The sequence below is a fragment of the Eublepharis macularius genome, chromosome 2 (genome assembly GCF_028583425.1).
Source record: "Eublepharis macularius isolate TG4126 chromosome 2, MPM_Emac_v1.0, whole genome shotgun sequence".
NCBI lineage: Eukaryota > Metazoa > Chordata > Lepidosauria > Squamata > Eublepharidae > Eublepharis > Eublepharis macularius.
In genome coordinates this window covers 190,532,100-190,556,086 of record NC_072791.1, presented here as the reverse complement: position 1 = coordinate 190,556,086, position 23,987 = coordinate 190,532,100, and the positions used below count along the sequence as shown (strand labels likewise).

The 23,987-nt window shown below is 41.0% G+C and overlaps 1 protein-coding gene across 1 annotated transcript in view; it reads right to left on the bottom strand.

Moving 5' to 3' along the window:
* Window positions 1–12,793, bottom strand: part of TANC1 (tetratricopeptide repeat, ankyrin repeat and coiled-coil containing 1) — a 201,141-nt gene extending 188,348 nt beyond the window's left edge. The window contains exon 1 of the mRNA XM_054970196.1: window positions 12,711–12,793. The gene's annotated coding sequence lies outside the window, so the exon portion shown is untranslated. The remainder of the gene's footprint in view (window positions 1–12,710) is intronic.
* Window positions 12,794–23,987: the final 11,194 nt, after the last annotated feature.

Below are 23,987 nucleotides of genomic sequence, written 5' to 3'. Positions count from 1 at the left end.
AGTTTTTGGCCTCTCTCCTGTGCTCCGTGCTGGATTACTTAGTAGCCAGATCACCTCTCCCACCTGAATTGAAGTTACTGAATATCTGTAAGAGCTCTCTGCAGTTCATCCGACTTTATTTAATCAAGTATTTCAGAGAAAGGGGACACTTTCGAGGGTTGGATAATGTCCTCTTATATTGTCGAAGGCTTTCACGGCCGGAGAACGATGGTTGTTATAGATATAAATGACCTGCCAACATCTTTTCCACACTGTGACACTGAGAGATCTCTGTCTTTTGGTGCTACACCTCTGAAGATGCCAGCCACGGCTGCTGGCGAAACGTCAGGAACTACAATGCCAAGACCACGGCTATACAGCCCGGAAAACCCACAACAACCAATGTCCTCTTAATCGGCTTAGAATGTTCAGAGAAAATAATACAAGACTTCCAGTGCAGTCTTAGAAACACTTTCCTGGGAGTAAGTCTCATTGAACAGACCTGAACAGAATTCTGAGTAGACTGAGAGCAGAACTACAAGTGACAAAAGGCACAGATTGGACACTTGTCAGCTTCCCTCAAGTTTTGATGGGAAATGTAGGCAGCTTGGCGGAATGTTGGACAAGTGACAGTTGAAAAGTCCATTGGACAGCAGTCAGAGAGCCAAGCTGCAAGACCAGGATGCCTTTTGTCACTTGTAGTTCTGCTCTGATTTAGGATTATTCTGTAAACAAGGGATAAGAAAATGGTACAGCTAACCCCAAGGCAACAGATGTAGTTTCTCAGTGACAGAAAGCGAGGCACTAACTTTGCAGCTTGTTTTATATTGCCTAGGTTTTTTGTAAATTCCATGCCATGGCAAATAATTCTCCCCTACACCTTAAAAAAAACCTGCAAAGAGTTCTCCCTAAACATGGATATATGGAGAAGACTGATTGCGATTATTGAGAGATGAGAGACGTAAGAGGTACTAGGTGGTCAAAGGTTATGTCATCACTTTCCAAAATTAAGCCATGACATGAAAGTATGTTCTAATGCTAAGCACTGTCAAGCAAATTAAAAACTTATCTTGTCCATTAAATAATCAGTTATTTCAAATTTCTAGGGATGGTTTGGGTTTGAAAGGGTGAATATTTATTCCATTTATATTACCTATAGTCCACCTTTCTCACAGAAACTCAATGTGGATTACACAACGCTAGTCAGTGTATTCAACAGGACGAGGCATCCACTTAGCAGTGTAATTGAACTAGGATTGCAGAAATCTAAAACAAAGCAGAAATCTGCACAAAGCATGAGGATTAAATAAGACATGTTAAACAGTAAATAATACGACATAAGGAGAAATACAATGCCCTGAGAACAAGATAAATACAACAGATAACATGTAACATACTCCAGGGATCCCCAACCTTTTTGGAATCCTGACACTGGGTGGTGGGTACCACCACAAAATGGCAGTCACATGAGGTGTAACCAACCACGAAAATCTCAGGGACTGAGGTCATGCATAATGCTAATGTTGAACATTTCAGGCAGAAGCTTTGTTTAGCAGGCTGCCTTTTTAAATGAACATATTACTCTAAAATTTTTGCATATGCACAGCTTATCTTCAATCGTAAAGTGAAGATCCTTGTGCTGTGGTGGCCATTGCTGCCAAAGCAACTTCTTAAAAATCTAAACAAGCAGAAGCCTTGCTGGGCAAAAGCCCCACCTGCCCCTGCCCATTTTCCAAAAACACCTGGCAAGTGGCAGGCAAGGTGTCCACAGGTGCCCATGCTGGGGAATCCTGCCATATACAGTATGGAAGTCTACATATCTGTTCCATTCCTTGAATGCTCTCCTGGACCATTCCATTATAATATAGCCATACCACATTTATAAAAATGCCCTCCTGAACAATTCTGTTTTACTTCATTTGCAGAATGCCAGAAGTGAGGAAGCTTTCCTGATCTCCTGATGCTGGAGATTCCATATTCCACTACAGAGAATGTATGCGTATGGGCCATTGTTGATCTTACCCATTTGCAAGGTGGTTAACTTGCAGATGACTCTGTCCTGTTCAGATGACTCAAGCTGTCATGGTGGAATATGGCACTTTTTTGAACAAAAATAAACCTTAATGCAAAGCATCCCCTGACATTTTGAGTACTCACAGCATAGGCAGGGGTTTTGCCCATGCATACCTACACCCTGTCATTCACCATCACCTGTTTCCAAAAAGTATGCCACAGGATGCCACTTTATTAACGCCAGAGCCTGGAAATCATGCCCATGCCCTCTCACTTGGAAGCCATTCCCCTTGTTCAAGGGTGTGTAAATGATAACTGATTTTTTTCCCCCTCAGTGAGAAGACACGGCACTCAGCAAACATGTAAAGGCACTTTTCCTTTTACAATTACTGAACAGATCCCAATAGATAGAACAGAGAGTGGTCAAAAACTGCACTTCCATCAACTCAGGAAATCAACCTCAACTGACCCTGTTAATCATTCCCAATGCACACTTCCTTCATGTTGAGGGAAAAAATGCTGCGGGTATGGAAGAATAAAGAATAACCAGCTGCTTCTGCCTCAGAAGAAAGTAGTAATCATTCTGGCTCCACGAACAATTCTTGTTTTCCTTTCAAAGTCACCCTGCCCCCCGCAGTCTCTTGGAACTACTTCTGAACCTTCCAGCAGCTACTAAATGTGGTTTTATATTAAAAAGCTACAACGATGGAAGTAAAAATCCTACAGCAACAGGCAAATTTAAAATGTTCCAGAAGTGAACTAGTAGTATAAAAAGTGCTGGATCACAAGCAGTCAGAAGGAGGCATCTTCATGGCACCCTTGTAAAAGAGGAAAACCAGATCCAAGAGAACATACAAAGCTCATCCATATAATATCTAAATCATAGTATTCTATAAAGTAAAAACAAATAGAGCAACGTCACCAAAGCCAGAGCATAAAAAGAGCAGCAGGTGGATGTCAGCCAAATACAGTAGGAAAGAAAACTTGACAAATGAATTTTAAGGTTATACAAATTAAAGCCGCTGCCAGCGCTCCAAACAAATAAGCTTGTCTTTCAAGGCACGCTAACAAGGAAGCAGGTTTTACAGACTGCATGGACTACAGTCATACGGCAGCAAGCACAGTAAAAATAAGCAGAATCTAAAAGCACCTTGTACACATCGTGCTTCCAATACAAGTAATGTAGATGAGTCTTCATTGTGAAACATAGCTATTGCTGTCCCCGAGTCAACTATGACTTTCCAGACTACTACTTCAAATGCATTAACTAACACAATACCCCCATAACTGGTTTGCAAATAGTCCCTAAAGCAGTCTAAGGGATTAATGATAATTTGCAAGTAAGGAAGCTTTTCTAAACAGGAAAACACTTGGTTCTCTTTCAGGCCATAGCTGTGACCAAATGATGAATGGACATACGAGAGGGCAGAAATGTGGAAACACAACAGAAAAATCAAAATAGGTAAATTTCAGGGGCGGGGGTTGGAAAATTAAAAGATTTTTAAAAAACTAACAATGCAATTAACCATCTCTTTAAATACCTGGACATAATATAAACATCTCTTAAAACTGAAGCCATGGCCCTCTATCAGCCACATTCCCCACAATCCACCTGTGGCTGCATATGACCAGTTGGGCCAGTCTGGTGCAACTTGGCATGCCCAACTGAATTAAAGCCAACTTTTCTATGAAAAAAATATATACTACAAAGATTTAACTTCTGTCATGTAGCACTGTAAGTCATATTTATTAACCTGAAAGTATGGCTATTTCAATCATCCACCAAACAGTATGAGTGCTAATAAATACAGCTGAAGATAGGAGGCAGATAGGAAAGAAAAAAGGAAACAGGAAAAGGTGAGAATATTGAGGTTGCCAGGAGAGAAAGAAAAAATAGTGCAGGGAAGAGGACACAGAGGAAAAAGGGGCGCCCTATGCAAGTCCTTCTGAATTCTCCACTGAGTCTGGGGCTGGGCCGGTAGCCAGAACTACACAACGGCCCCCACCCCGGGTAGAAGTTGCTAGAGGGAGGGAAGGAGGGAAAACTGAAACCTGGGGAGAAAACAAAGGTAGGCTGGCTGCTGAGAGGGAAACAAAGAAGGAAGCAGGAACAGGGGAGAGGCTATGGGAGACTTTCAGAGAAAACGAGTAAGGAAATAGCGTGTGGGGGGTTGAAATGGCCCACTTGTAAGGGTTCTATTTAGTTAAAAGTAGATATGTTTTAAATTGTTACAACAACAAATCACTATGGATGCTCGCCACTGTCTTCATGTTCCACTTGCGATCTCCCCACAGGCATCTGGCTAGCCCCTGCTGAAAACAGAATGGTAGGTAGATGGACACTTGGGTTGACTGAGAAAAATTGTTCTTGTGTTCAAGGATGCTAATCACTCTAAAATTACTTGTAAAACTGAGCTCCACAGTTTACTGAGTTAAAAAAAAAGCCTGTTTATAGAAGTGGTCACTGGTCGTATCTTAACTTAAATACGTTTTCTCCGTATCTGAGCAAAAAATAACAGAACATCTTTTCTGAGTTTGTAGATAATTAACATAGGGAGCACCATGGCGCAGAGTAGTAAGCTGCAGTACTGAGCCCAAGCCCTGCTCACAACCTGAGTTCGATCCTGGCAGAAGCCAGGTTCAGGTAACCGGCTCAAGGTTGACTCATCCTTCCATCCTTCCAAGGTCAGTAAAATGAGTACCCAGTTTCCTGGGGGTAAAGTGTAGATGACTGGGGAAGGCAATGGCAAACCACCCCGTAACTAAAATCTGCCAAGAAAACGTCGTGATGCGACATCTCCCCATGGGTCAGTAATGACTCAGTGCTTGCAAAGGGGACTACCTTTACCTTCAGATAACATGCCCTCCATTTTTTTCTGCTCCTCAAAGAATAACTTTGTCTCCAACAGTATATTGGTACATCATACCTTGTTTATATTACATACATTTTAGACTACCAAAATTATGGTCCTGTTCTCTCAGTATCTTAGTACCATTTGCACAATCAAGTGGTTCTAATTTCCTCCACACTTGTGTATTATACTCATCTGGAGGACCAGCTGCTTACAAAAAGAACGCCACAGCCATTTCTGTAATCACAGCAACTAGAGAAGGGGGGTGAGATACAGATTTTTATTCTACTGAAGAAGGTGCTACTGGACTCAAATCTGCTTATTCTACTGAAGAGACAAACCTCACTTTAGAAGGCCAGGTGCAGACAGTAACTTGACTAAGGACATCACCCAGAAGGTGGCCAGGACATCACCCAGTTGCTACTCATGGACGAATTCTTGTCACCTGCCCAAAGATGTGAAGGACAAGGAAGAAATGAAAAAAATGGGGGGGGACCTTTTTGTGTGTCTTTTGGTCCACCAAGGATTTTTTGCCCCAATGGGGGAAAAATGGAAATTTGGGGGACGACTGGAAAAAAAACTCCTACGAAATATATTCTTTTAGAATGAATAAAATGTTTTTAAAGATAAGGTGGGTATGTTGCAGATATATACAACTCTTAAATTCAAGGTGCATTTCTGCATGTAAAAGGTGTAAAAGAGAAGCTTGTTTCGATTTGTACAAATCTCAAGTTTTCCAAAGAGCAACACGTGGGAAAAAATGATGGTTTGAAATCAGAAGTTTCAGGAACTGATTTTAATTAGAGACTCAAGGTGCTGATACTCTTATTTTTAAAATGTGACTAATTTTCTACATAATTGTTATAATGTGTATGCGGACATTACATTACTGAATAGTTAAGTGCTTTAATGTTATAAAGTTTAACTACACATCAACATGACTACACATCAAAATATGCTCTTAGTTTTGTTGTGAGCATGACATCTTTTTTTGACCAAATAATATATTTTATGTTATTTACCACAAACTTGTGTTTTCTGTTTAACTTCTATTTTTTCTACTTTTCAGATAGCAAAAAATTAAGATGTACTAAGGTAGCACAGGGTGTATCGTCTTGCAGTTCTCACTGAAGTACTAGGTATATTTGCAATTTTGCTTGTAGAAAACCATAGACATTTGAGAGCCAGTTTGGTGTAGTGGTTAAGAGTAGTGCTGGGACTCTAATCTGGAGAACCAGGTTTGATACCCCACTCCTCCACTTGAAGCCAGCTGGGTGACCTTGGGTCAGTTACAGCTTCTAGCTCTCTCAGCCCCACCCACCTCACAGGGTGTTTGTTGTGGGGATAATAATGACATACTTTGTAAACCACTCTGAGTGGGTGTTAAGTCATCCTGAAGGGTGGTATATAAATCAAATGTTATTATTATTATTTATAAATTGCATAAACACAAATTGCAATTTTATATGCTAAGTTTAAAAGGATGCATGTTGTTAAAGCAGTAAAATTAGTTTAGGTTTGATAGGACAATATTGCATATATTTTTCCAAAAATTTGTCTCCCCCCCCCCAAAGTAAAAATAACATTTTCCCCCCGTGGCTTCAAAATTTCTAGAAATTTTACATCTCCACACCTGCCTCTACCCAAATTTCCCAGGCACACATCTGATTGTTACCAACAGCTGAACATTAGTCTGTTTGTTGACTAATCTTAGGTTTCACTTGTGAATACTACAACTATTCTCAATTATATACTGGAGGTCATTCCAGCCCCCCATAAAAAAAATGAGAAGGGAGAGTGTCTTTTAGAGTCTTACAATTTAAAATGTGAAACAGACTGCAAACAAGTCAGGCTCTCTCATCTTCCTTTTCCTCATTAATTCCGACAAGGAAACAAGTGATCAGGAGACATGGAACACAGTCTGACTACATTAAGGACATACTCTTTTTTAACCTCCTGAGTCCATTTTAGGAGAAAAACAATACTTTAAATAAATAATTTAAATAAATATTTCCTGTAGAGATCAATAAATCCTTAAAGTACTTAACTTTGTCTATAAGATACTTTATTTGGGTGGTCAAATATGGATTTACCCTTCTTGTAGTGTAATTTTGCCAGAGACACAAAGTTATCAAAACACAAATCATTTATAGCACTTTATGAATTTTACATAATGTTAGTCCTGGAGAACAGGTTTAGCCTAGACAGAACGGGAAGAGAAATGGAGTTTACTATAAACAACATAAATTATTCAACCATTCAATTCAAAAACTTGGAATTACAAAGCAAGATTTCCAGAATGTGTGTCTTTATGAAGCCACAACACAAATAATCAAAAAGTAGGATGTTCGGTTGAGATGTGACAATAAAATTCAAAGATAAACAGATAAAAGGAAGAATACAACAGTTTGCTGAAGTGGCACAGAAGGTCTAGTTTCCTGTCACAAACATTTTGTGTCACCAGTCACTTAGCTCCTAGTCCACAATCCCTCCTGCCATTGGTAAATTTAGTGTTGTGTCTATTCAGGGATACTGTATGATAAAGATTACATTATTTAAAAGTTATTTCATTTTCAGTTAAGTAGGACAACAAGAGTTTTGGGAGTAGAGAGAGAAAAGATTAGATTTACATTATTAATAAAATCAGTTGGTGAAAGAAATAAGTCACCCAATAGAAAAAAAACATACAGTACATTACACAATTATACTACAAGTATCCTTCACTGACACCACTATAATTAAAAGGGATGTTTTCATCAAATAAAAGAAAAAAACAGCATCAGATGATAGCCTGGATAAATTTTGCGGGGCGCAACTTTCTCCCCTCCTCTATCACTGCAGCAAAAAAGGGCTACTTCTGGAGCACAGGAGAACCCCAGAAACTACTACACATTCTAGAGGGTTCTTTAGGCCACAGCAGGAGGGGAAAAGAGATGTGGCTGACTTTCCTTTTGCCCGTGGAAATGTTCAGTTGAAACCAAGCCAAAAATACATACATTTAAGACAGATAAGTAAAACTAATTGCCACATATTGTATATATCCAGAGTTACTAACAGTACCATCCCTTTTCTAAGTGCTGAAGCATATATTCAATTCAGCCATCATCAGCAAGAACACAGAAGGCACTTATCAACCATAAGGCAGATTTCATAGAAATGAGAATTTAGCACCTACTGTTACCAACCAGAAAAACAACCTTTCCAGAATTTGCCACTTCATTAATAACCATGAGAATGAGAAACATAGGGCTTATTTTTTTGTGCTGAAAATTTGATATGGAATTCTACTAGGCACACTTCTCACTTTGCACCATCTATATCATGAGCTACGATCAATTTAAGCAGTCATATGACGCTCAGATTTCTGCATGCTAAAGCAAGATCCCCATCCCCAAGCACACCTGCTGCAAAAGGGCCTCTACAGCCTCTAGACCGCCTCCTTTCTGGGAAGACCTTGGCCAGGAGAAGGGGGGTGGCCACACTGCAGAATGCTGCTCAACAGACTGGTAGACATGCCCTCTATATGTCCTAGAGAAAGGATAACGTGTCTTCTATTTTGATGTCACTGGAGCAGGGAACAGATGCAAGATGTTCCTGTGCACACACTGTCTCACACATTCATTCCCCATCCCCAGGGTAGAGAGAAGTAAGAATTCTGCACTTCAAAATGCTGTTGTAAATAAGAACAAAGATTATTACTGGCATCACTCAAGTACACCCTGTAGGAGATGCATCTTTATGCAGAGTAAATGGAGGCATGCAATAGCCTCCCTAAACTCATCATAACATACAAGATCTACACACAAACACACCATGGCCGTTTTCACACATCTTACTGGCCACAGAAAACCATGCAAATCTCCCAGAAAGACAGCATCTTCCTGGTGCGATCTCCCATCATGACTCCGGTTCACAGTGCAACGACATCAGAAACGACGAGAAATCACACCAGGAAGACGCCATCATTCCAGGAACTTTGCACGATTTTCCACAGCTGGTAAGACATGCGAAAACGGCCCATGTTTAATTCGAGGAAGGGGTGCTAACTTTTGTTTTAATCCGATATACGTGATTAGTTTTACACATACATATATACTACAGGCTCATGGTTTTACCAGTTGGATTGTACTTTTGTTATTGTTGCTTTTTTTGTACTGTTACTGCTGCTGGTTTTATTTTGTTGGTTTCACCAATTTATTTTTCTTAGTGAATATGCATTGTCTAGAGAGCCTTCCGACTAAGGGCTACCTAGAAATAACTTAAATAAAAATAAAATACCCTATGACTTGTATTTTGCTATTCATACAGAAGGCTGTTTGACAGTTGGGTCAAACATACACATCCCTAGTAAAGCTGGCCACATTTGTAAGCTCTACACTTGTTCCTTTGTAGGCTGTACCACATCCAATAAGCTGAGTTTGAAATGGAATTTTAAAAATTCAAGCCTACAACGTGTCATCTTATAAATCGCTGACCACCATAAAATAATCTAGGAGACATTTGCACAATATTAAATCCCATCTTAAAAACATACAGTTCAGCAAAATATTCCACAGTTGACTTTAAAGTGATGCCCTGCAATTGAGAGTTGCCATGGCATCGGCTATACAAGGCTCCAGCTAAGGACACAAAATGTCTCTTTCCTACAGGCAGTTATGGGAAGTTCGCAAGTTTGGATAAGAACCAAGTATGCTTTGGCTCTGCAGTGGACCTAATTTATCATCATTTGGACATTCCAGTGGTTAGCTAAACCAAGAAAGCAGAACAACTGGCAGTTTATAATGCTAAGCGAAGTAAAGCTCCAGATGCATTGCCAAAGCTATAGGCTTGCATGACACACTGACAATTTTCACATTTTTACCATTTGCTTTTCTTATTACAATAACTGTAAATAAATATCACGAGACCCATTTTCCCCACTACTGATAGTCATACCATTTAGGGAAGTCTCAGAATAGTTCTCTTTTTGGCAGCAAAAGCTGCTATCAACACTTCAGAGGAAATTCTGAAGGATACAAGATACCGTATTTATTTCCTTTTCTACCGCAAGCTGGATATTATCCCAAGGTTTTATTTTTAAAAAGACACAAAGAGTTTTGGCTGACAAACAAAACTTTGCAAACAATTGACATTCACCGTCTAGTCTGCTCACAAGAGTTTTGTGACTGGATGAGTAAGTCACATTTAAAAATACTATAATGAGCACCTTCTTAGCACTTGCATATTCTTTTCCTCCAAGCAATCAAAAGAGCCCTGCAGTTAGAAAGAAATGTCAACTGCCCCATTAGCAAAGTAGTAACACATTACCTTTTGCCAAGCAGAAAACTCCCTTTTCCAAGTATATGTCTTCAAGTGCCATTTTAGCCTCTGCCACATGGCAGAAAAAAATGGAGAAAACAGCAGCCATCTGAGCTCCCTTTTTCTCATCTCCACTAACTCACAACTATAGGCACAAGATGTAATTATTTCCAACTAACAGAAAATAGTAAGATAGCACCATTTGTATCCCAATGGGGTCACATTCTCTTACAAGTCTAGGACTGGTGTATCACCATCAGTGGTTGTGTAGTAAGTACTAGAGGCTAAGGCCTGGCCACATATGCAGGACCATAAGGTAGCAGGATGCTGAAGAGTTAGTGTGAAATGTAGCATTTCTGACTACAAGTATGCAATTCCATTTCTTAATGTTCCTACATGTAAAAATAATAATAATCCATATGGCAAATAATCTATATGGTAAATAATAATAAAAACCCATATGGTAGAGAAGTAGCACAGGTTCTACCCTTTGTCTGCTGCTCTTACATTTGCAAGGGAAAATAAGAGATTATTCAAAAGTATGGCCCTCGACCTGTTGCCTATAAATTGGCACAGTCCATTCTACCATCTTGTTCTCCTGTATCTCACCCTTGTCGTAAAATCAAAGAACCTTGGATTGATAGGAAGTGACATAATAAACTACTCCATCTACAAGACTGAAAAAACACACTCACCTTCCAAACTGCTGATACACTATTGGTATGCATATGCTCAGGCTATGTTAGTATTTTCAAAAAAAAAATTAGGCTATAAATTTTCCATGGTAAGGCAGGCAGTCTGTCCCTCTTCCTCTGGCAGATAAAGAGAACAGGATATGCTGTATCATGAAAAACAGATCAAAGTAGCTTACTAAAAAAAAGTATTACCATAACAAATAATGTTTTATTTCCACCAATCTCTACTGAGTAGCACAGATTAGACCAGGTGAATAAGAACTGGGACTGGCAAAGATCTGGAAGCACCTAACTCAAAATTACTGCATGTCCAAACTGCATATCAAAAGAGAAAAAAATAAAATAAGCAACAATGCAGAGATATTGGCAGGATAAGAACACCACTTCAAAAAAACCCACCCTCCAATAAATCAAGCAAATGAGCTGTTCTATACAACAGGAAAGAGAGAAATGTTTAGATCACTTCATAACTCAGAACTCTAATTTTAAAGCAGTGATTACCTGAGAAAATTACTAACCTTGAATATTCCGTATTCCTTCACATACTGTTCCATAACATTTCCCCACCCTTTTCTGGACAGCTCTATCACACTCAACCTTTCTAATTGTTAAGAGCCAAGCCATCCAAGTCAGGAACATGTCATCTGACGCTGCACCCAGTTTTATCTCCCACTACAGATTTCTCACACAAAACTGGTTTCTTTGAGTATCATAACACTCCGGGGGGGGGGGGGACAGTCATGTTTTGATTAGGTTTCTTTAATGCCAACACAGCATTTGCATTTATCTGGAGAAAGAGTTTAATGTGCCTTTCACCCCTCACCAAAGCCCCAACTGCCAAAATAATTTGTCTTCTTGTACAAGAGTCTAGAACATTCTCATTTGAAAAGATTTCACTTGAAGCTTCCTTCTTTGGCCCTCCAGGTGTGACCTCTTAAGATTTCGCCCCCTATCAACAAACTTGGGTTCCTCCAAGCATGTCCTTTCCAGGAAAAAAAAGCAGGTAGGTTGACTATTTCTACCTCAAAAGGTAGGAAATACAGTCCAAGCCCCCACTACCAATGTTTAATTGCAAACATTTTCCGACATCAAAGTCCTGCCTCCTACCAGATGGTTTTGTGGTTAATCCATAGGGAGGGGAAAACGCTCCACATGCTCAGAGAACCTCTGTTAAACTTGGTTAATTGCAATGCAAATTAGAATTAAACACACTTCCACTCTCTTTGCAGACAACAGCATTCTCCCACTGATACCACTTCCATGTCAACGGAAGGGGGGGGGGGAGACTACTCATGTGTCAAGTCCAAAAAGTGTGGGTCACGCTTTTAATCCACCACCACTCCGATCTTTGGCGGCATGTTTTCGGACTTTGACCAGACCCACAAACCTAGGCTTTCAGGGCTCCAATCTCATAATCCCAGTCTTCTCGCCCACTCCACCCCCAGGACAACAGACCTATTTTCTAAGGTCACTAGGTGTAACGCAACCCGCTCAGGGTAATGTATATACCCCAGACAAGCTCACTCCTCCTTGCTCGCGGGTGGCAGACGGAGTATAACAGTCCCTAATCTCCTGCAAACCCCGCCACCCGCCCAGCCATACCCACCTCGGCCACCTTTCCACCCCAGAAAACGCCGTCGCGCACCCCTCCTGCGCGAAGAGGGTCTCCCCGCCACACCAAGGGCGCGCTGCTGAGGAGAAAATGCGCCGAGGGAGCAGGCAGACATGCCCATGCACATTCCCCAGGCAGAAACTTCGCCTCACACTTTTGTTTCCACCTAGGAGCAAAGAAAGCGGGGAGCAGAAGCCCTCGTGAACACCCCCGCGCCAGACAGCCGGGAGGGGCGCGAAGGCGACCACCTCCTCCACTTACCCGCCTTTGCTAAGAGCCCTGCGCTTTCAGGGGTCTCTCTGGGTGCGCGTCCCGAGCCGGGCTCTCCTCGCCGCGCCAGCCAGGCAAGGCAGAGCGGGATGAGCTCACTGGAAGCAGGCGGCAACAGTCCCCGCCTTCCACATTTCTCCCTCAGGCCGCCTTCCCAGAGCAGCCAGGCTCACGCTGGGGGAGGGGAGGGGAGCTTCCAGGTTGCCATTGATGTCTTGCCGCTTCCCCCTCACCGTGTCTGGGCTGGGTTTACAGCCCGCCTAAGCTCGACCCCAGACCCTATTGGGCGCGGCTGCCCTGCTGGGGTAACCCTTTCCCTTCCTCCTCTCCGTTCGTGCTCCCAGCCTCCTCCACCCCCCGAGTGGCCAAAGTTCCTGTTGCATGGAAAGAAGCGAAAACCATCTGGGACCAATTAGCTGAAAGGGGCTCAGCAGGATTGCCCAGGCCTTTGGCGTTCCCTCCTCCCTCTGCAGGATCGCCAGTGCAAACTAGAAGTCAAAGGGGAGAAAAAGAGGGCATGGCATTCAAAGGGAGCTGCAATGGAGTCAACGGGCGCGGGTAGGGGTGGGGGCTGTCTTTCTCAGATTAAGCGACCTGTCTCTGTTAGTGCTTTATTCCTATCGCTTGCGGGTTGTTGGTTGTGTTTTCTGCTTCAAAGCCTTTCGTGTGGAGTTTATAGCAACGATATATTTATGAAAAACTACCTGCAGTGTTTATGTTGCGTGTTGCAACCAGTTGTGTGGCTTCCACGTTCTGCGAGAATAGTTCACTGCTTTAGTCAATCAAAGGTTTGTTTTTTTTAACCTGAAGGGTTTACAGTATCATAGGAGTGTGAAATTGTTGGGATTTAGGAGCGCAGATTCAAAAGGTGTTCTTGATATATAATACAAAATAAAAACCTTTGCTGAAAGAATGTTCCAGAGTTGTCATAAAATTCAGTGTTGAAGGGTTATGGTTTGTCTTAAAATGACTGAGGGGGGATTCTTGTCCTCTACATAAAAATATTTTAATTCACATTTTTATGTTCAGAGGAAACACTTGTTGAAATATTGTTCACCCAACTTTTCAAACGTTTAAAGCCAACTTAGCTTTACATATTTTTCTTGCCATAATTTTACATAGGCATTTTTCATTTGAGAGTTATTTATATACATTGTGACTGACCAACGAAAAGACTTAATCTGCCTGCGTATAGTACAAGTGTATGTGTGTCTGTAAAGTACTGTCAAGTAGCTGCCTCAATATTTTGGAGAATTCAAAACAGGTCAGAATGAAATCATCATCTGTGATTATCTCAAGCAGTCTAAGAGCTTTAAAGGTGTGTGTAGTCTATGACAGCATGTTTCATAGTCACAACTTGCCACACTGCTCCTTTAAAAAAAAACTATACAAAACACCAATGTTGTTAAGGGTTTTAAAAACAATTTGCAGGATTTGAGTCCACTGGAACCTTACAGATCCACGAGATATCCAGGGTAACCGACAGGAGGAGGGGTCCAGGGCTTACTGGGCATACTTGCACTCCCAGTTGGTACATGATGATGTCACTTCCAGAAGTGACATCATCACTAGGGTTGCCAGGTCCCTATACCCTCCCCGTGGGGGGAGGACCTGGCACTTGCTTCATCCTTCCCAGGAGTCTTTTTTGCTCACATGCACGAAGCACACACACATACACACCCAGGCTTGCAGGAGGACATCATTTCTGGAAAGTGACATCATCACACCAGCCATAGGCATGCTCCTGTGCTTTGCGCAGGGCAAATACAGTCCATTTAGGACCAAAATTAACCCCAGTAAACCGCAGGAGCACGCTTGCAGCTGGTGCAATGACATTACTTCACAAACATGCTGTTGCGCCCCACCAGAAGAGTGCCCATTGAGCACATTCTTGTGTTGCCTGCTGGTGGTGGGTGATAGCCAGGAGGGTTGCCACCTCCTGCCGATCACCAGCAGGCAGCAGGGCAAACCCCCAGAAGTTCCCTCAGCTTTTATATCCCAGCTGGAAGATGGGAGGGGTGTTGCAGGGAAGGGTGTAAGGATACTCAGGTACAATGCAGCTTGATTAGATAGGAGGGTGTAAAGGTAGAATGGTACAATGCAGCTTGATTAGAGCAGAAATTAGTATCTATCGTGAGATAAGAATTCTGTGTCTCTATTCAACCTCGGGGAGGGATCCATTGTTCTGAATTTGTGAATAAACTCAATTTCACCAACCTCATGTTGTAATCTGCCCTTGAAATTTCTCTGTTTAAGGACAGCCACTTTTAGGTGAGCAATGGAATGTCCTGGAAGGTTAAAATGTTCTCCCATTGGTTTTTGAGTGTTGTGGTTTTTAATGTCAAATTTATGTCCATTTGTTGTTTTACATAGGGACTGATGTGTTTGTCCAATGTAGAGAGTAAAAGGACGTTGCTAACACTTGATAGCATATATGCCATTGGCAGATGAACAAGCAAATGAATATGAGATGGTAAGTGGTGTTGTTAGGTCCAGTGGTTGTGTTGACAGACAATATGGGACAGAGTAGGCATCTAGGTTTATTATGGGCCCTGGTCCTGGAGTCTGTACATTATTGTGAGTGAGATAAGATTAGAGGCTGTCTGTGAGCAAGAAAAGGTTTGCCTCCCAATGCTTGTAGTAGAAGGATATCATTGTCAAGAACAAGTTACAAGTCATTAATGATGTGTTGAACTGGTTTGAGCTGAGAGCTGTATGTGACCACCAGTGGGGTTCTGTTGTTGTTCATTTGGGCCTATATTGTAGCAGGTTATCCCTCAGTATCATTCTGGCATTGTCGATATGTTTCTTTACCACGTCAACTGAGTATTGCAATTCCAAAAATGTCTGTTGTAGATCCTGCTCTGCTCAAGCTGAATTGTACCACTGTATCTTTATATCCTGACATTCTCCTTTGCTACACCCCTCCCATTTCATCAAGTTGCACTGTACCTTTGCATTCTGACATCCTTCCTTGCAACACCGCTCCCACCTTCTGGCTGGGATATAAAGGCTCAGGGATCTCCATTCCTTCTTGTATTTGATGAAGAGAGCTTTGACTCTTGAAAATCTTGTTGGTCTCTAAGATGCTACTGGACTAAAACTCCACTGTTCTACTGCAGACCAGCATGGTTACCCATCTGAAACATAACCAAATTTAGCTCATTATCTTTCCTTTAATGATTTCATTTTTTAATAATACAATTCTGAATATTTTTAGACATGTTGAACAGTACAAATGCAAGGTATTGTGTAAGCTATTGACTTATTTCACAGTTCCATTGTCACTATTTGCTTCAGAATAATAATATAAAATCAAATTTCTGGTTTCAATCTGTCATAGTTAAGCCTTAGCATTCTTTCCCTATTGCACTTTGCTTAAGGTTACCAGGTGGGACTTGGGGAGTTCTTCCAGAATTACAACTGAGGGCTCAACTAAACCTTATGTGTGACCTGAGACAGGTCAGGTCACAATACATGTAATATCTGGGATCTATCGATCCCTAGCTGCAGGGCCTGTTTCTGCTCTCAAATGAAGCTGGAGAGAGGCTTCAGCTTTTCCCAAGCCAAAACAGCTGCAGGGGGTCCCTGTTTGCTCCATTCTAGGGATCCACATACCACAATCAGTAAACATGGAGTCCCAGAATGGGTTGAACACATCCACGTGGGCTGTTTCAGCTTGAAAAAGCAGTGCAGGAAGGAAAGGTGGCTGAAGCACCTCTCATTGCACTGCACTTGTGAGCAACAACTGGCCCTGCAGAGCTTGGGAATGGATCTTAAACGTATCTCTCTCATCTCGGTCCTTTCCTTCACAGGCTCAAAATATTCAGCTAACACATCTCACTTTGACCCTGTCTTAAGTACTATGAATATTGTTTCTGCCCTTTTCCTCTCATGAAGGTGGGGCCTGGAGATTTTCAGGAATTACAACTCATCTCCAGACTACCGAGATCAGTTCCTCTAGAGAAAAATGGCTGCTTTGGAGGGTGGAGTGAATGGAATTATACCCTGCTGAGGTTCCTCCCCTCCCCAGACACACACTGGCCCCTCATCATGGACCCCATTTATCACTCGGCCAAAAAAAGAGATGAAATTCTGGGGCACTGGCCCCTAATCCTGCCTCATGAAGGCACTACTGACCATTCTCTGTGGCGGCCACCCAAAAAGACATCATCAAGCCTTGAGAGGTATGGATAGAATTGGGATCTGCCCCAACTCCTGTCAGTGATATCCTAATTTTTTATAATGCAGTGTCTTCAGCTTCCCACCTTAAAGTACCTTTAACCTTTGAAGCCTAAAGATGTTACCACCAATCAAGAAAAGTGGTACTGAAAAGTAATTAAAACGGTGGTGCAGTTTCATTATGCAGATAATTATTTCAGCATTTGATGAATTACAAATTTAAGTCATTACTTTTAATTAAGCTTTGCATAGACAAATAATCCTGTGATTTGACCATGGGATTTACATACTTCTTGTATTCACAAAACCAAATGCCAAAATCAAATGCTGTATTGTATGTATGTAAAAAATAAAGGAAGACCACAAGCCCTGGTTATAAATCTATCAGACGAGCACTGAAAATTTACATACCAACAACGATGACCAATATCTATGATACTTGGGCTTCGCTTATTCACTTATGGGAAAATGTCAAAACGAATATGATTCTTCCACATCACTTTGCTAAAATGTGAACTATAAAGTCCAGCGCAGGCTATATATTTTACATTTTAAATACTCTATCTTAAACTAAGGACATGAAATTATTTCCAGCACTTTTGCCAAAGCTCAAACATGACATTAACCTCGGCTAATAAGGAAGGAAAGACTGCAGAGTATGATTTATTTATTTTTAGTATGTTCTGTGGTTGTGGTTTTATATGAGTATATGGGGTTTTTTTGATGAAATTAGGTAATCCATCTTGAGCCCACATGAGAAAATAAGCTATAATTTTTTCAGTAATAAACACATTGGTCATGGTAGTATTCATGAGAGCAAGTGAAAAAGAATCTGCTATGTGGAAATTTCTAGTTGCAGCCAGGAACATACCTCATTTTTATCATGCCCTTCCAGATATCACAAATTCCTCAGGTTCCATCCTCCCCTTGTTCACCTTTACAATAACCCTATTGGGTTGGTTAGGAGAGAGAAAGTGATTCACCAAAGTGAGCCTCATTGCTAACCAAAGATTTGAACCCAGGATTAGTCAGACCAAAGTCCAGCACTCAGTCAATTACAACACAAGTTGTATTAACTAGTGACATTATATGGGTTCTAGGTCAACAACGCTATCTTAAATCCATTATGTCAGTCTTGGGGCAGTCAGTGTGAATCAAACAGAGACTAATCTGTAATGTGATCGTGCACTGCTTTCACTCTGAATGAACTGCAGGTAATGGGAAAGTATTGCTAGAAGCTGTTTGAGATTGCAGTTCCAGACTAACAAAATGCGTGTCTGTTTACATGATCATTTACCTTGTAAAAAGACTCTGATAGTCTCTCTGCTTGAGACATCTTACGGGGATGCTCAATGTAGGGAGTGTAAGGAGATGCAACGTTAGCCAGGAAGCATAGTTTTAAAAGACAGAGCCAGAGGATCTGTCAGTTTCAGGTAGTTTTAAAAAACAGAGCCAACAGAGATTGCTCCTCAGAGGGTTTGTTAATTTCATCTTTGCCTCCCAGAAGTGGAGGTGAAATTGACAGAACAGAGGAGGGATCTCTGCTGGCTCTGTCTTTTTAAACTACACTTCTCAGCTAACATTGCATCTTTCTACACTTCAGCATCCCTGTGTAGAAAGACATTTAGTTGCTTACATATTAAGGGTTGAATCAGCGTGAACTGAAGGAGACATAACAATACCTGATAAAATTAAAAGCTCCTGATTGGTCTTCCTTTCATATTATGCTAATACATCATGTATAACCAATAGAAGAGCAAATATCTCTCACTGAGAAAGTTTACATGTCCCTAGACCCGTGAGCAACTCAAACGGATATGTCTGAAATGCTTTGAAATTTCTTATTCATTCAGAGAATAGGCAGCAGGTATCCCAGGATAACAACCTCTGAGTTAAAGCAAAAACTGAATCTTGAAGACTAACAGTTTTATTGAAGAGCGGGCTTTTATGGGCTAGATGCATGATGTGAAGCCTAAATCTGCAGAATTATATACAAGGTGTTGTTACTGGCATTGTGAACAATGGTTAAACAGCTATAAAATACAGGAGGTATAGTTTACACCATTTTTATGCAAAACACAAAAGTAGACAAGATTAGCATTCATAAAAGCTGTAATAGGTGTTATCACAGCCTGCTTAGCTATGGTAAGCTCCTTAACACTTGTGGAGGCTAAGAATCAATACTATGAAACCTGTCAATAAATTCTTATTTAGCACTGAAATCTCCCTTTGAAGTTCCTTTGTTCAAGAACAGTGAATATCAGCTGCAGAGTATCTGAGTAGATTGAAATCTTCTGCCACAGGAGCCTGACTTTAATGTCTAATTTGACCTGAGGCTCACTATTCTTCAACAAAGGAACCCTCTGATAGGAAACAGATGAATTAATGTATCAATTGTTTTATTTAATTATTTCACTTCATTTATAACCTTCCCAATGGGAACCCATACTGGCTAATATCTCCCCCCTCTCCTCCATTTTAAACAGGAGCTTAATAGATCGGTCACCTTTCTTAGCCTCTGCCAGTATTAAATGGCTTAACATAACTAAGTAGTCTTTTGTTATCACCAGTTACAGTTGTTAGTGAATGGTCAGTGTGCTGTATACTTCTGCATTTTGCCCAGAACTGTCACAAGCTATATGTCTCTTGCATGTCATAGGTGGTGTTCATAGTCCCTTCTGCACAACCCCACACCCCACGTATATTTGATTCTGTTACCTGAGTTGTCAAGTTATGCATTTGATGAAAGGGGCTGCAGCCCATGAAAGTTTATGCCACAATAAATATTAATCTGGAAGGTTCTACAAAACTCTTTTATGTTTTTGCTACAACAAACTAATTTATAATTTGCAATCCCAAACCAGCAATCTGTTTGCTTTATTTATTTTGATATTTATACCTACAGAAGGGAACCCAAAGCAGCTTACAGCATCATTCTCCTTTGCTCCATTCTCCGCACAACAACCCTGTGAGGAAAGTTAGGCTGATAAAGACTAGCCCAGAGTCACCTAGCAAGATTGCATGGCAGAGAGAGGATTCGAACCCAGGTCTCTCGTATTCTGATCTGACATGCTAACCATTATACCACAATGGCTCTCTTTTATACATGTGTTCAACCGAGCTTGGGTTAATATAGCTAAAACAACTTCATCAAGAGATTAAATTTATGTATATTTTTGCTGAATGATCAAGCTAGTGTCTGGCTTGTCTTGCGTCTGCTGTTTTACTGTTCTTTTTTTGAAACCGGAGAGTTTTCACAATGAGGGTTTCAAATCCAGCAGACTAGTCAGGAAAATAGCTACCTTTCAATAATGAAAGAACCATCATTGGGGTCTAAAATATATGAGAATGGGAGTACAGTACAGATCTGGGGTACTATCAGCGTAGGAGACATCAGTTGGATTTAGGTTCATGAGCCCCACAGGAAAGCCTGGAATCTGGATATTTTTAGCTATAATTTGATTCTGAAATAATTCTGCCTGTCTCCACAGTACTGTAATACTTTTGATGGCAACACTTTTTAAAAAAGACTTAGCTGTCTTCAGTAGCTTCCTCCTGGGAGGAGCTGGATACACAGCTGTTCTTCCACTTAGGATTTCCCCCTCCTCTGCCTCTTCCACTGATTTATTCAGATAATTTGTCTGAGCCAAAAGGCTTTCCAAGCTTTCTTTAATGGGAGTTGTGTCTGCTTTCGGATTCTCAAATTTCCCTTGCAAAGATTCAAAGTTTTTTGAGAGATCTGTTCAAGTTATCACCAGCTAGAGCCTGAGCTACAAATGACAGCAGCAAAAGGCAGCTTGAGCTTTAGGAGGACAGAAATATTTCCCCCCTCCTCCATCTTTGTTTCTAGACATTTATTTTCACTAGTTTCTACTATGGTTTCTGGTTACACAATTTACACTACAGTCCTAAGTAGACTTACATGCTTCTAATACCCTTGACTTTAATAGACCTAGACAGATGTATTCTTCTTAGGACCGCATTGTTAGTTGCTCTTTTTTTTAGGTACATTTCTTTCTTTGGGCTATGTTAATTAAAATGCCTGTGCTGCACAACCTTATTTTGTCCAGTGTAAGAGACTAGGATGGCCTGAACTCATCGCAGTTGAGGGCAAATTATTACCAACTTTGGTCCAGTGTAAACAGCTGCCTTCTAGTTTTTTATGATATAAGCAAAGAGCTGTATACAGTTTAGAACAATGGTTCTTTCATTAGATACAGCTGTTTCTTAGGGCATGCTTACATAGGAGCACCCCACCTCTCCCTGGGTTGGTTCCTTAGCACACAACTGGATATGTGGAAAGAGAACCCATAGTACTGAGGGAGGAAAGATATGATTTTGGAAGAAACGGTATTATAGATTTTTTTGTGCCATGAGAGCTCATCCATCTGTACTGATCCTGCAATTTCACTTGTCTGTCTTGCAGAATACTTGCAGGGGTTAGAGTTTGGCCAGGAGCCCACCCAAGATCTAGAGAAAGCCTCATGCCTACATGCCCATTCATTCTGTCCTGTATAGGTAAATTAACTGTATTTATTAAAACATATTTTTGAAGAATACCTTTAGAGTATACTTCTTAAGTCTACTAGATAATACTTTCAGAAGAGTAGCCATGTTATCTATTGTCTAAGCAACGAGGGTACCTCCGATATACACTCTGTTAGAAACCCAGCAACTCAGGAGGTGTTGATTCTAACGCAGTATGAAATATATCCAGTGTAATAAAGTGCTAAATGCAAAAAGAATATGTGTCAATCAATGTCATAAGTATCAATCTCATAAATACTTCATACACAACATTTCATATACAACATTAATAAATAGTAAAAGGAATACAGAACTAGCAGCTATATAATCGTGCATAGTTCATACAGTGTCTATACAGGCATAAGTCCAACTGGTGAGGAGTCCATATGTCAGATTCAAAGTGCAATAACGGCGGAAAGTGGCTTGAAGCTGGAACTCTTGCTTTGAGAACCACCAAAGGCCAGTTGGATGGAAGCGACCTTGAGCTGAATCTCACTCCAAGAACAGCCCTACGAGTCTAAGCCAGCAATTTTCTAATCCCCGTTTCATACTGGGACTTCCTCATGGGCATTTCTTGTTTCAATCTTTCCCAACCGCTCCAAGTCACATCACACAGTTGGTAGAAGCCGACGGAACAATGCCGTCATTGTTCCGTCGGCTTCTACCAACTGTGTGATGTGACTTGCAGTATATTTCATACTGCATTAGAATCAACACCTCCTGAGTTGCTGGGTTTCTAACAGAATGTTATCTGTTGTAGCAAAGTAAAACAGAAAACCAGTGGCATCTTTAAGACTAATCAAGTTTATTTCGGCATACACTTTCGTGAGTCACGCCTCTTCAGATACATGAAATGAAAATTTCACACCAACATTTATATCTATAAACACAGGGTAATGGGTGGGTCTTCCTCCTATTTCAGAAGGTTTTGAGTGGCTTTTACTTTTTGATTTTTGTTGCTTTACTGGTCTTGTATATTGATGCAACATGAGAGATTTAAAATCTAGTTGACAATTGGATGATTTCTTTAAATAATTTTTGTGAATTATATTTTATTAGTGATTCTAGAAAGGTGTTAGTAGAAAAGAGTCCAGTAGCACCTTTAAGACTAACCAACTTTACTGTAGCATAAGCTTTCGAGAACCACAGTTCTCTTCATCAGATGCATGGCTAACTCTGGATCGATGAAAGGTGTTAGTGTTAGTTTTAGCAGCTAAAATAAACAAGAGTTTTTTGGTGCTGATTAAATTTTATTCCAGAATAAGCTTTTGTGGACCAGACCTCTCCTTCAGATGCTAAGAAGTGGGATCTCATCCATGAAAGCTTTGTTTGAATAAAACATTTGTTAGACATGAAGGTGCTACAAGAGTCCTGTTTATTAGTGATTATGCTGTATCTGATATGCTGTCATATATGCCATCCTGCATATCTGCCATGTATGTATTCTGTGTTATGTGCTGATCCTCTTGAGGGCATGGGAAGTTTCTTATTGATGCGAAGCCAGTGGGTTATTTTGCAAGTATTTACTTTCTCTTTCCCTGCCGCTTTGAGCAAGTGTCCTTGAATGCCGTCTGCAGCCTGCTTGAGATGTATCCTTCTTGGGAACTGAGATGGTTTCATTCTTTGCTCTGTCTCGCCTAAACCTGTTTTCTCCCCTTCAACCCCCCTGGTTCCTTCATGCCAGAACTTTAACGGTCACTGTCCTGAAGGTGGGAATCTTCCCTATAACTAACACTACCAACCCCATTTACGTCACTTCTGCCAATCCCGTTGTCTGAGCACCTTGAACTTGATGGATCTCTAATAAAGTTACTTCATCCAATATACCTGTGTGGTTGCTGTGGAGAACTTGGGGGATCTACCTGCCAGGGACTGACATATGCCATTATTAATACATTGGGCTTAATCCTTTGCACTGAGCCTTTGAGTGGAAGTCTGGCTGCTAAAGGTGTCCAAGGCCACATTAACCAGCCACTGGTGTCTATCATAAATCAATCACTAACTCAGGTCACCTTCCCTCAGCCACTCAAAAAGTGGCTACTTAAAAAAAAATCTCTATAGAAAAATTATGAGTCGAATTATTACCCAGTCTTTAATCAGCTCTTTCTGGGAAAAGTGAGCAGTAGAGGACCAACTTCAGGTCTCCTTGGATAATTCATTTGCTCTGGACCCTTTTCAGTCTGGCTTCATGCTGAGCCATGGGACAGTGGTGGCCCTAGTAGCTTAGCTGATGAGCTCCATCTGAATGTAAACAAAAGTCATGCTAGAGAAGTAAGTTAATGCAGCTGCAAAAAACTCTTCAAACTTGGTTTAGCTCAGAAGGTGGCCGTCTTCCTAGACTTGGTCTATATGGCCACCTAGTACCACACCATGGTAACAGCAAGGTTAGACTACTGTAATGCAATTCAAGGACTTCAGCCCCTGTCACAGCTTGATTATTATCAGAAGCTAGGCAGAGCATACATATTACTCCTATTCTGCAGTCCCTCCATTGGCTGCCTATTACCAGGTTCAATTCAAGGTATTGACTATCATGTACACAGACTTTCACAGCCTTCA